This window comes from Leopardus geoffroyi, chromosome X (genome assembly GCF_018350155.1).
Source record: "Leopardus geoffroyi isolate Oge1 chromosome X, O.geoffroyi_Oge1_pat1.0, whole genome shotgun sequence".
NCBI classification, from domain to species: domain Eukaryota; kingdom Metazoa; phylum Chordata; class Mammalia; order Carnivora; family Felidae; genus Leopardus; species Leopardus geoffroyi.
The window spans coordinates 20,284,627-20,299,401 of record NC_059343.1 but is presented as its reverse complement, the minus strand read 5'-3'; the positions used below and the strand labels follow the sequence as shown (position 1 = coordinate 20,299,401).

At 35.5% G+C, this 14,775-nt stretch overlaps 1 protein-coding gene across 4 annotated transcripts in view; it reads right to left on the bottom strand.

Annotated features, from left to right (window-relative positions):
* ZFX (zinc finger protein X-linked) overlaps nucleotides 1-14,775 on the bottom strand; it is a 55,034-nt gene that overhangs the window by 35,582 nt on the left and 4,677 nt on the right. The window contains exon 1 of one of the 4 annotated variants that reach the window (XM_045472959.1): nucleotides 1,921-2,072. The exons of the other annotated variants lie outside the window; for them this stretch is intronic. The gene's annotated coding sequence lies outside the window, so the exon portion shown is untranslated. Of the gene's footprint in view, nucleotides 1-1,920; nucleotides 2,073-14,775 lie in introns of those variants that run through there. 4 annotated transcript variants of the gene reach the window in all.

The window sequence follows — 14,775 nt, the reverse complement described above, 5'->3', positions numbered from 1 at the left end:
AGAGATGACTGTCCTCCAACTATGTAACCCCTATGTGGTTAGAAGTAATTCTCTCTGACAACCAGAATGAAACCAATGTTCTTAGAACAGAACCTACTCACAAGAGTTCTCAGGACTGTGATAAAGTCTAAGAGTAGGGAACAGGCACAAATAATGTAACTGAAATTGTTCCTACCTTTGCTGCAAGAACCAAGCCCAGAGATCACTTGAATTTGGAGAATTCAAACCAGAATAGTTCAAAGAACCAAGACTAACAATTTGGAGACATACTAACATTTTGTCTGATTATCAAATGTCCTCAAAATACTTCTGGGACCCCACTCTACCTCAAGCTCAGTAAAATATTCCCTTCCCAGTTGCAGAAGTCATGATCCTAAACATGGTGTGGAAGAATTCACAATAGAAAAACATACAGTTTTAAGGGAAATCATGGGTTGAGAGAAACTCAGGAAATTCACAAAAACTTTCTTTCATTCCTTAAAATAAAACAATAAAAATACCATACCAAGTTAATAGGATAGTATAGCAAGGGTATTTATCGATCTTAAATTAGTGATAATGAATATAGGACATTTCCCTTGTGAATCTCTTGATGCCTAGACACTTTGATGATCTCCCTGGTGGGCAAGTTAAAAGGGTGCTTACATATAACTTCGCTTTTTGCAGCTAATACGCATACAGTAATTACTTTTCTGCTTTCGGCCTCCCAGAAACTCACTGCCTTTTAATTTTATGACTCAACTCTAGTCCCTCTCCCTAAGTCAAACTCAGAGAACCAGTTGTACTTACATATTGTAGATGAAATTACTCAAGCTGCAGGAAAGGCAAAAACCTGATCTGTCTCTAAAAGAATTATTATTATTATTATTATTATTATTATTAAGTAAACTCTACCCACAACGTGGGGCTCGAACTCCTGACCCTGAGTTCAAAAGTCACATGCTCTATCAACTGAGCCAGCCAGGTACCCCTAACAGAATTTTTCTTAGAGTGAAAGTGGAACTGGTGAAAATTTACATTTAAATCTTCTCTCTTAAGTTACATTTCTTTCCAATTTTTCCCCCATGTTGTTTGATGTTGGCCATTTCTTCAGATACCTAATTTTCTTCTTTTTTTTTTTTTAATATTTATTGATTTTGACAGAGTTCGTTCATGTGAGTGGGGGAGGGGCAGAGGGACAAAATCCCAAGCCGGCTCCTGTCAGTTCAGAGCCCGACACAGGGCTCGATCTTTCGAACTGAACTCTAAGATCATGACCTGAGCTAAAATCAAGAGATGGACACTTAACCAACTGAGCCACCCACGTGTCCCCGGATACCTAATTTTCACGTGTGGAATTCTATTTCACTTCTCTTACCAACTCAACCTTTAAATTTGTCTCTACGCTAGCCACTCATAAATTCATCAAGTCCTCTATTTTCACTGCTACCTCTCTAACAAGCTCTGGTGTCTTATATCCAGAACCCAACAGGCCCTTCCAATCAAAAGACTTGAACCCTTCTAAGGTGCGTCTGGCTGGCTCAGTCATAAGAGCATGCAAGTCTTGATCTCAGGGTTGTGAGGTCAAGCCCCATGTTGGGCATAAAGATTACTTGGGGGGGAAAAAAAGGCTTGAGTTTTTCTTGAACTCAAGGAATTTTCTTCTGTTGTTTCTATACTTTCTTCCATTTTCTCTGTTCATTCATATTAGAATTTCTACTGTAGGATGCAAGGACTCCTAAAACTAGCCTCCATGTTACCTTAATTTTCCTCTCATATATTCTTTGTACTACATTCTCAGAACCCCTCAACTCTTTCTTCTAAGCTAACTACCTTGATTTTCACTCTATCTACTGAATTTTACCTAAAAGGTCAGATTTTAATATCAAAATAAACTTTTTCACAGCAATCTTTTCTCTTTTAGTGGATACAGTATCTTACCAAACGTCTCTGAAGATTTAAAGTTAATTCTGTATTCTATATTAAACTGTCTCCTCTGCTGTCTCATTATTCAGTCAGTTGGATTTGGTGCCTCTCTTTCAGGCTGCTGATTTTCCTTAAAAGCATGATTCTTCTAGGTTGTCCATTCATATCTGTAGATGAAGATCTAAATCAGAGTTACATTCTGATAGCTAGGTTATATTTACCCAGCTCAAGTGAGAATCTTCGCTTGCAATGAACCTAAATTATGACCACATTTAGAGGTCTAGAGTCTAGAAGAATGAGTCCAAGGAAGACAAAGGAGCCATGCAACCAGCCAGGCTTTTTTTTTAACGGTGGGCAAGTATCTCATCTTCCTGGTACTGGAGGTCCGCCATCCCTCAGGATAGCCACAAGCTACCTAAAGCACTGTTCCTTTTTCCCCACAGGACCTACTTTGGAATTTCCTATGGACGAATTTGCAAATCAGAAAGTTGAATTTCTGGCATTCTCTCAGGAGGAAACCCACACTAGAAGACACCTATACTAATAGGTAAATGACTTAGCTTTTCATACCTTTAATTATCTGGCTGTGCCCAAGGCTTGCTCCTTCTCCTAGGACATGCCTGCTTTTGACACTGGGGGTAATGCAGAATATAATTTTTGGATGGTTCTTCCAACTTTCTGAACAAGGCCACTAAGCTCTCTAGGGTTTTGCCATGAATTGAGTCCCAAGTGCTTTATTCAACCAGAAATTTATCATATTTTGGTTTGCAAGTAACATACCTATCAGGTTCTTTTGTTTCCCTGAATTTATTTTTCTATTTCTTCCTCAATGTGATTTTGAAAGGGCAAAAAAAGTAAATTGTATGTTCTCTACTCTATCTTGAATTTAAAGTCATTATGAATTTGTATCAAATAAAACAGCATGCAAATATATAAAAACAAAAAACTATGAGACAGAAAACAAAAATCAATAGTAGTGACAAATTACAACTCTTATCGACCCCTGACAGATCAAATACTCAAAAACTAAGGAAAGAGATGTATATAATTAACAATATTAATGTAATAGCTTCATTTCACATTCCATTCCTGAAGAAGAGAATACTTTGTTTTCAAACAACCTTGCCCACCCTCTATGACAAGAAGAGGAGAAAATGCATGCTGTTGTAAACTGCAGAGCCCAGGCCTTCCGTGTCCTGTCCTACTTGGAACTTTTGTACACTTGCTCAAAATTTCAATGCCAAGGTTTTGTTTCAGATTAGTTGTTTCCATAGAATCATTTTGAGCCAATAAATTTCACAGTTTTGTTTAAAGTCTAAGAGTTTGAACTTTCAACATCTATTAAAATTTGATCCTAAAATGACAAGCCTTCTTACCACTTTATTTTTCCAAAGCCCTTATTCGTGCTCAGACTAAGAGTTGCCAAAGTACTTTCTGAACCTAGTTGCATTGATGTGCTGTCCACACTAAGCACTAGTTTTTAAATGCCTTTGCCTGTAAGACTGTAGCTTGACGTGAGGAAATGCATATACCTTCTAACTAGTTTTCCGTACGTAAAGTGGTACAGTCTCCTTAAATAAACACTGCCATTTAACACATTCAATAATTCATCAACCCATGCTCATTACACAACAATCTACTGTATGGGGTGGAAGGGGATGGGCAAAATAGGGGAAGGGAAGTAAAAGGTACAAGCTTTCAGTTATAAAATAAGTTAAGACATGAGGGGTACAATGTCCAGCATAGGGAATTCAGTCAATAATATTAAATAACTTTGTACAGTGACAGATGGTAGGTAGATTTATCTTGGTGATTACTTCAGAAGGTATATACATGTCGAGTCACTGTATTTTAATACACTGAATATATACCACATATACTGAATACACTGCAATATATGTAACACAGTAAAACTAACATAACACTGTCAATTATACTTCAATTTAAAAATAACATATAAAAACCCTTTTCTTTGGATCACTCTTCTTGATTTTGTCATGAAAAGCATTTTTAAAATAGTTTATTAACCTTTGCTGAGATTTTGAACAGGAATTCAATTCACATATTTCCTCGAATGAAGTATTCTGCCTTTAGGTGCAGGTATACTGGAGTCGAATGTGTCAAACACTTGATGTGATCAAAGGATAAGACAGTTTTCTGACATGATATGAAATGGAAATTAATTTAAACTATACTGTACATGGAATAGTTAAACTAAATAAAACGGTGGGGGGGACTTTTTTTAAAGGTTAATTTCTGTCAAATGCAGTACATGAAGAAAGGCTTGTATTATCAGAAACTGTTTCCTCCACTTTTCCTTTTTCTTGCACCTGACATTTCCCCCCACACTGGGCATTTAATACCCCTTTGAACTAACTGATCATTCCCAAAGTTGTTAACTGAGTAAGTGCTTTTCTTACCAAACTCCTTCTTAATGAGTAATGTCTCCTTATATTAGAAAATCTTTCTGATAATGCATTAGAATTTGGGTTTTTTTGGATTAAAGCAGTCTTACTTTCATTTTACTTCATTCAAGCTAACAAGGGCTTTTCTTAGTTTTCTATTAACTAGTTGTATAAATCATGCATCACCGCTTCATAGTTTTATTATTTTTTGAGAGAGAGCGAGCACGCACGTGCGCAAGCCAGGGGCAGGCAGAAAGAAAGAAAGAAAGAAAGAAAGAAAGAAAGAGAGAGAAAGAAAGAAAGAAAAGAAAAAAAAAGAAAGGAAAAGAAAGAGAGAAGGGGGGGAGGGAGGATCCCAAGCAGGTTCTGCACTGTCAGCACACAGCCCAATGTGGGGCTCAAATTCAAACTCACCAACTGTGAGATCAAGACCTAGGCCGAAACCAAGAGTCAGAAGTTTAACTAACTAAGCCACCCAGGTGCCCCTACAGCTTCATAGTTTTTAAGCTATTTTTAATAAACTATGAAACTCTTTAAAATTACAGCAACTTGACTAATATGATGGACTCTACTCTTTCCCTCACCTGAATGATCACATGCTTGTTAATTGCTTTTCCTAAATACATTACCTTGGGTCTGTGAGGTTCTGTAAACTCAGCAATGATACTAACAAATGTTCACAGTACATGTTAAACACTGGCAAGAATATAACACCAAGCTTTTCAACAACTATAACAAAAAAAATTTTTAAATTGACAGTCGCAGAATCAGGGAATACTGATCTTTTGTCAATGCAATCAATAGTATGTTTTGCACCCATAACATACTAAATCCTTTAATAATTAAAAAAAGAGAGAGGGAGAGAGACCAGGCTAGACACCACAGGCACTGGTTTGCAATACACCTACTTTTTTCTCATTTATTTTTTTTTTTACAAACCCCTGTGTTGCAGGAACACCCGCTTCTTATATGACTAAGAATGACATGCTCCACTGAGTATCAGCTCCAGGTTAAGTATCGGCAACATTAATTCCATGATCATTCTCTGGAACAAAGTTAAGGAGCCAGCTAATTTATACTCCCCACCCAAAGGAACCCAAACCTGGCTCTTTCCAGGAGTATAGGGAGATCGTAAAATACTACTAAATAATTATCTAAAGCAGGGAGTGGGGACTGAAAGCACAAACATATATCATTTGAAATGATAAAGAAAAAAAACCACAAAGAAAATGAAAATTTTCTAAGAAAATCTTCTATAATTCCATGCTACCATATTGAGGGGAAATATGTTATCGTTAATAAAGGAAAACCCAATCACCATGAAATTAAGGAGAAAAAAACTTTAATTTTTTTTTAACATTTATTTTTGAGAGACAGAGAGACACAGAGAACGAGCAGGGAAGGGGCAGAGAGGGAGACACAGAAGATGAAGCAGGCTCCAGCCTCCGAGCTGTCAACACAGAGGCAATGTGGGGCTTGAACCCACGAACCGTGAGATCGTGACCTGAGCTGAAGTCAGACGTTTAACCGACTGAGCCACCCAAGTGCCCCTAGGAAAAAAAAATTTTTAATTTTTTTTTTAAGTTTATTTATTTATTTTGACAGAGAAAGAGCACAAGCAGGGGAGGGGCAGAGAGAAGGAGAGATAGGATCCCAAGCAGGCTCTGCACCATCAGCGCAGAGCCCGACGTGGGGCTCAAACCCACGAACTGTGAAATCATGACCTGGGCCGAGATCAAGAGTTGGACGCTTAACCGACTGAGCCACCCAGGCACCATCCCCCCCAAAGAATTTTTTAATAAAGGAGAGTTGTCTCTTACCCTTTCAAAAAGCTCTAGGTTTTCCCCAAAGCTATCTGAGCTATGCCAGGACAGAGGAGAAAAGCTTTCTTGATTCCTTTTACAAAATTTTACCATTTTTAAAACCCCTAACAAAAATAATGTAATCAAACTACAAATTTGATTAATTATGAATCCCAAGTGAAGTGTTTGTAAATGTGATCCATCTTGTAAAAAATATGTATGCGCTCACTCATGCACATGCACCTTGACAAAGCATGGTTAGTCTAGAATTCAAAGACAGAGCCAAATAATGGCCTGAATTAACAAGTTAAAAAAGGAAAAACCTAATTTTCTCAACAGATGCCAAAAAGTTGAAATTCAACAACCATTTCTGTTGTTGTTATTTTGTTTTTGGTAGTATTCTCTCCAGGTTTCGACAGGGTAGAAATAATTTTAAACAATGAGTTAGGATGCCTCCTTTTTTGTCCCTTTTTAATTTCCCATACTCTGAGAACATCTATTTTTTTTATTTACGGCTATTCAAATTGGAATAGAAAAACATTTTAACAGTTAAAAAATACAATAGGAATGAAATACAAATACATGCTACAACATGGATGATCCCTGGAAAGAATATGCTAAGTCAAAGAGGCCAAACACAAAAAAAACACATAATAAATGTCAAGAATAGGCAAATACATAAAAATGGAAAGTAGATTAGTGGTTGTCAGGGGTGGGGGGTGGGGGTAGTGATTGCTAATGGACACAAGGTTTCTTTTGGGGGTGATAAAACGTCCTAAAATTAGTGGTGATGATTTCACACCTTTGAATTTAATAAAAACCACCCAACTGTACATTTTTAAAGGGTGAATCTTATAACAATTTTATAAATTATAAACAACAAAGGAGTATATGCAAATCTTAAACTAGTTCATGTTACAACATGTGTTTTTGGATAAGAGAATGATGTATCAATTTATACAAAAAGGCATGGATTAAAACTAAGGTAAAACACTAAAAGTATTTCTTCTAAAGTCAATTAAGACAAGGATACCCATTATCACTCTTATTAAGATTATATGGGAACTTATAACCAATATGATTAGGTAAGATAATAAAATGCAAAATATAATTATTATTTGAAAGAATTAGACTTATTTATACATGATCTATCTAGGAAATCCAAAAGAATCAACTGAAAAATTACTATCAGTATGATTTCATAAACTGTGCTGGTACAAAATTAATATACTTGAAGACAAAAGCTTTCCTACATAACACATTTAAATCCCATTGATAAAAATACTTGAAAACTCTAAGTGGGGTTAAAAAACACAAATAGGGGCGCCTGGGTGGCTCAGTCTGTTAAGCGTCTGACTCTTGGTTTCCTCTCAGGTCATGATCTTGTGGCTCATGGCTTCGAGCCCGACAGCAGGCTCTGCACTGACAGTGCGAAGCCTGCTTAGGATTCTCTCCCTCTCGCTTTCTGCCCCTCCCCCACTCACACTCACTCTCTCAAAAAAAATAAAGAAGATGTTTCCATTTAAAAAAACACAGATGGGGTGCCTGGGTGGCTCAGTCAGTTAAGTGTCCGACTTCGGCTCAGGTCATGATCTCGCAGTTTGTGAGTTTGAGCCCCGTGTCGGGCTCTGTGCTGACAGCTCAGAGCCTGGAGCCTGCTTCAGATTCTGTGTCTCCCTCTCTCTCCTTTCCTCCCCCACTCACACTCTGTCTCTCTCTCTCAAAAATAAACATTAAAAATTAAAAAAAAATAAAATAAAATAAAATAAAAAATAAAGTAAAAAACACAGATATATAAAGAAACCAATCTTGCTCTTCAAATCCACAACTACATTGTCAGCTAATCTTTGACAAAACAGGAAAGGATATCCAATGGGAAAAAGATAGTCTTTTCAACAAATGGTGTTGAGAAAACTGGACAGCAACATGCAGAAGAATGAAACAGGACCACTTTCTTACGCCAAACCCAAAAAGAAATGCAAAATAGATACAAGACCTAAATGTGAGACCTGAAATCACAAAAATCCTAAAGGACAACACAGGCAGTAGTACCTCTTTGACATGGGCCACAGCAACTTCTTTCTAGATATGTCTTCTGAGGCAAGAGAAACAAAAGCAAAATTAAACTGTAGAGACTTCATCAAAATAAAAAGTTCTACATGGCAAAGGAAACAACCAGCAAAGCTAAAAGGCAACCCATGGAATGGGAGAAGATATCTGCAAGTGACATACCTAATAAAGGATTAGTATCCATAATATATAAAAAACTTATACAACTCAACACCCAAAAAACAAATAACCCAATTTAAAAATGAGTAGAAGACATGAAGACACTTTTCCAAAGATGACCCACGGATAGCCAACAGACCCATGAAAAGATGCTCAACATCATTCATCACCAGGAAAATGCAAATCAACACCACAATGAGACAGCACCTCACACCTGTCAGAATGGCTAAAATCAATAACACAAGAAACAACAGGTACTGGTGACGACGTGGAGAAAGGAGAACACTCTTGCACTGTTGGTGGGAATGCAAACTGGTATAGCCACTCTGGAAAACAGTATGGAGGTTCCTCAAAAAGTTAAAAACAGAACTACCCTATGATCCAGCAATCACATTCATGAGTACTTACCCGAATACGAAAATACTAATTCAAAGGGATACATGTATTCCCATGTTTACAGCAGCATTATCTACAATAACCAAATTATGCAAACAGCTCAAGTGTCCACTGACTGATGAATAAAGAAGATGTTGTGAATATATATACAAGGGAATATTACTAAGTCATAAAAAAGAATGAAATCTTGACATTCACAATGACATGAACAGAGCTAGAGAGTATATGCTGAGCAAAATAAGTCAGAGAAAGACAAATACCATATGATTTCATTCATATTTAAGAATTTAAGAAATGAAACAAATGGGGGGGGTGGTGAGGCAAACAAGAAACAGACTCTTAACTATTCGACCAAACTAATGATTACCAAAGAGAAGGTGGGTGCAGGGGTGGGTTAAATAGGTGATGGGGATTAAGAAGCACACTTGTTGTGATAAGCACTAGGTGTTGTATGGAAAATTACTGTATTATACACCTGAAATACTATATTCTATTATTTAACCAACTGGAATTTAAATAAAAACTTTTAAAAAATCTTGCTTTTCAGTATGATGAGTCAATAGTATCAATTTTCCCTTAATTAACCTCTACATTCAATCCAAATCCCAATACACTGTTGTTGTAAATCAGGTGACCTTATATATGTAGGTCTACTTTCAGACTATTCTATTCCACTGATCAATCTAGCTTTGTGCCCACTGTTTTAATCACTATAACTTTATAATAAACTTTGATATATAGTAGGGTATGTCTTCCAACTTTTTATTCAAGATTGTCTTTGCTATCCCTGGCTCTTAACATTTCCATATAAATTTGAGAACTGGTATATCCAAAAAAAAAAAAAAGTCCTGTTGGTATTTTGATTGGAATTCCATCAAATCTCTATATATCATAACTGATGTCTTTATATAATATTGACACTTCTCATCCATAAACTCTGTTATTTCCCATTATTTTAATTCTTCATTAAGTTCTTAGTAAGGCATTTTACTAAAGATCTTAGTAAAATTTTTATTTATTTATTTTTATAGTATTATTTATTTACTTTTGAGACAAAGAGAGAACACGAACAGGGGAGAGGCAGAGAGATACAGCAAGACAGAGAATCCCAACCAGGAGATTGACAGCACAGAGCCCAATGTGGGGCTCAAACTCACAAACCGTGAGATCACAACCTGAGCCGAAACCAAGAGTCAGACGCTTAACAGACTGAGCCACCCAGGTAGCCCAGTATGTTTTTATTTAAATTCCAGTTAACATACAGTGCAGTGTTAGTTTCAGGTGCACGATACAGTGATTCAACACTTCCATACAACACATGCTACTTCACCACAAGTGCACTCCTTAATCCCCATCATCTATTTAACCCATCCCCTCAGGTAACTATCAGTTTGTTCTCTACAGTTTATAGAGTCTGTTTCTCGGTTTGCCTCTCTTTCTCTCTTTCCCCTTTGCTTATTTGTTTTGTTTCTTAAATTCCACTTATGAGTTAGATCATATGGTATCTGTCTTTGACGGACTTATTTCACTTAGCGTAACACTCTCTAGCTCCATCCATATCATTGCAAATGGCAAGATTTCATTCTCTTTTTTTACAGCTGAGTGATAGGTACTGGCTTTTAAATTTGATTTTCAAATTGTTTATTGTTAGTATAGACAATTACAATTAATTTTTGCATATCAATCAATGCTCCCCAATTATAATGCAGTAAAATCAGAAATGTCCCACGATAAAACAGGGGAAAAAAGAATCCCATAAATTTGAAAACAAAGTTCTAAAAAATTCAGTGGGCAATAAGAAAATTATGAAAATCACAATATATTTAGAACTAAATAATAAAAATTAATTCACGTCAAAATCACAGCATCTGGTTATAGTTCAGAGGGAAATTTATAGTCTTAAAGGCATATAAGAGCACAGATTAAATATTAATGAGCTAAATCTTCAACTTAAAAATTTAAAATATCAGAATAAATGCAAATAAAATAGAGTGAAAGAAATATTAATCATATTGGCAGGAAGAGCAAGGATCAATAAAAGAACTATTTGGAAAGCCTTAATAATACAATCAAGTTACTGGTAGTACTGATCAGAAAGAAAAGAAATAAATGAAATTAATATTTTAAAGTCATTAGAGAAGCCTATATTTTATACCAATATATTGGAAAATGTGTATTTTTCTGGAATATTGTTCATTTTGTATAAATAAACAAAAAAAAGAAAAGCCAAAATGACTTATCACCATGAAAGTACTACTATATTAAAAACCAAATCAGAAAAGACAAAGGTTTCACACATGAATTCTAAGTTTCAAGAAACAGTATCTCTATTAAATACAAGTGGTTTCAAAAAAATAATTCGTCTTATCAAGTTAGCATAACCTTGTTATCAAAACAAAACAAAGACTACATCAAAAAAGACAGGTACATGGCAATGACAAAGGGATGCCAATATCCAGGGAATCCAAAGACAGTTTAAAATAGGAAATCTATTAATGCAATTTATCACACCGATAGATGCGGCAAAAGCACTAAAAAAATCAACTCCTGTTCGTGACGAAAACTCTGAAATGATAAGAAGATAAACTAATAAATAATAACTAGCCCGTCCAAAAACAAATCAATATGGTATGGTATTTGATGATAAAATATTAGAAGCACTCCATTAAAGTACCTAGACAAGGATGCCTGCTACCAATGCTTCCATTCAACACTGTGCTAAAGGCATCAGTCAATGCAGTTCCAAGAAAAATAAAAAAAGAGACACGAGGCAGAAAAGTCATGGAAAAGAAGAAACAAAACCTTCATTATTCACATACAACTACTTAGAAAATGTAAAAGAATTAGAAACTATTATTACTCACACATTTCAGTGAATCTAAAGATACTACCAACAAGAAGCTGCATCCTTGTTTTACATACAAAAAAAAAACAAAACCCTGACAAACTGATGCCATACTTTGTTATTTAGAATGTTCAATTTAGATTGAGGCCATTCTTTTAGACTTAGACGTATTTTGTCAGATCCTGCACATACATAGAAAAGTAGAAGCAAAAAGAAATTGGTAGGGTATTCCTAAAACTTCACATTCAGGGTCCTACCATGGATTGCTCTTCTACTCAAAGCCAGTCAGTCTTTCTCAACATATACTGCCCTCTGTCAAAAAAGCGTTGGTGGTACAGCACTTCTTAAAATGCTCCATTATTATCTATAGGATATTCTTTCCAGTCAGACATCCACTTCGCAATTTATTCTGCCTTCAGTTGTACTGTCTGGCATGAAATAACACCGCAGGGTACACGCTCATTTAAGTGGGGACAAAATGAAGAGTCCTGACCAAGTATGTGCACGTGTAGGCAATAATAACTGCATCGGACGACTGTTTGAACAACAGTGTTTATATGGTGATCTACGTCTACTAAAAACCTATTTTGATTTCAGAAATGCTAAAATGTAGAGGGGAAAAGGGTATCTCATAATCTATAAAACATAGTAAGAGAGAAGATCAGCAAGGTTACATGATCAATACATTTAAGTCTGCAGTGTTCGCTATGCATTAGCAGTAACTAAATAAAAATATTAATTAGTAACAAAATCCTATTCACAATAAGAACTGTGTAGTATCTAGCAAAAAAAAAAAAAAAAATCAAAAGTTGTGCAAGAGTTTTATGAAAATCACCAGACCATGCTCAGGTTCAAATCATCCCATTTCCACTACTTAGCATATATGTATCTATATATTTACTCTATAAATTTGATGGAACTACAAAAATCCAATAGTTTTTCACAGACATTGACAAACGGACCCAAAAATAAACAAAGGAAAGAGCTTTAAAATTTCTGAAGAAAAAGAACCTATTATAAAGAAAAAAAAGATTTAGTTATAAAGCTATCATTATTAAATCAGAGTGGTAGAGTCAAACAGACCAATGAAATCAGAAGAGACCAACAAAAAACGGATGTGTCTACATGAGACTACAATAAATCTCAGGAGTTTCATTACGAATCAGGGGGCAGAAAGGTTCAACGAATCCATATTAAAAAGATAAAATTAGATTCCTACATCACACAATAGAGAAAAAAAATTCCAGAAGAATTAATGACCTAAATCTGAAAAGCACAGCATGGGTATGACTTTAGGGTAAGGGAACAATTTCTTACAGATACAAAAAACATAAGCCATAAACGAAAAAAAACCTGAGAAGACTACCTTCACCTTAGGAAGTCCTATACAAACAAGCTAAAAAAAAAAAAGCCACAGACTAGGAAATGGTATTTTCAGGATGTATAATTACAAATCATTAGTATTCAAAGTATAAAAAGACTATCCATCAACCAATGAGAAAAAGGAAACAATCCAATAGAAAAATGGACCAAAGATACGCACAAGCAAGTCACAGAATATTCAAATGCCCAATAAATATGGGGGGCAAAAACCTCAGCCTCAATAGTAATCTAAGAAATGCAAAATGAAAACAGCAACGAGACACAATTTATACTCAACAGATTGGAAAAACTTGCAAAGGCTAATCTTTTGGCAGTAGTCTGGAGAAATACAGGCTCACACGCAGCTGGTGGGAGTGTCAGATGGAACACAATTTGATGATTAGGCAATTCCCAGTAAAGTTGACAAACGCACACTTTTGAATGTAGCAATTCTACATCTATAATCTCCAGAGAGAAGAACCCTGTATAAGGATGTTCACAGCAGCAATGTTTGAAACTGTACAAAACTACAAACATAAAGGCCCCTCCGTAAGAATAGATAAATAAAGCACAGTGTATTTATACATTGAAATATATGAACCAGACTGGAAGCTTTCAAACTTCTTGGTCTCAGGACCCTTTCTACACTCTTAAAAAACGAGGACCCCAAAGAGGTTTTCTTTATGTGGGTTCTATCTATAGATATTTACATTAGAGATTAAATCTTAAACATTTAAAAAATATTTTTGAATTCATAAAAAATAAGCCAACGGTATATAAACATAACATTTAAAAATAGCTGTTTTTCAAAACAAAAAAATTAGCGAAGAGTAGCATTATTTTACATTTCTGCAAAGCTCTTTAAAATAGGCTTAATAGAGAACAGCTGGATTCCCATAACTGCTTCTGTGTTCAACCTATTATGACATCATGTGTCGTGCAGCCTCTGTACAGCACTTGTGCAGTGCACACAAGAACGCAGCCAGAACAATCTCAAGGATCCCTGGGAATTCCTACAGCACACTTTGAGAACTGCTGAACTAGATCCACGTACAAAATGGATAAACCTCAAAAACGGTGTTAAGTGAAAAAAAATCCATGAAATGACACACACAGTATGATACCATTTATGTACAGTTAAAACACAAAAAGCTATACCTGATACTGGGTTTGGTACATATATATCGGGACAATCGTTACTTCCGGCAAAGAAAAGACAGGAATGGGATGGACACTCTTTAAATGGATCTGTGAGATTTTCTTTCTTCAAACAAACAAAAAAGTTATGAAGCAAATATGTAATAAAATATTTAAGATCTGTTAAATCTGAGTGACACTTGCTTTTCAGTAGTACTGAAATTTTTCACAATTTAAAATTTTTTAATATATTTTTTTAAATCCTAATGGCTGTATATCCACTCCCCAGCTAGTTTTCCTTAAAGTGTTTACACTTTAATAAATGTTACAAGATACCTGGATTTTTATTAAAAAGTTGTTTGGAAAAATAATCTGACAGGAATAAGAATAGACTGGCCATATTAACCGAACAGTTAAGGAGCGGGGGTTACCCAGCTCATGTGGCGTGCCTTAATATGTATACTCCTTGTGGTCAAGGGACACATAGACTAGACGCTTTAATACTTGAAAACTAATCAACTACAAAGTTTCCTGCACCCAATAACCGAGATAATTGTTTTTAGAGGCAATGACCATGTGCCAGGTACTGCTGGAGGAGAAGAATAAAAGAGAACCTATCTCTACATTCAGAGTTTAGGGGAAAAAATGACAAAAATATAAACACACAGTTAACATATAACAGCATTAAGTAAAT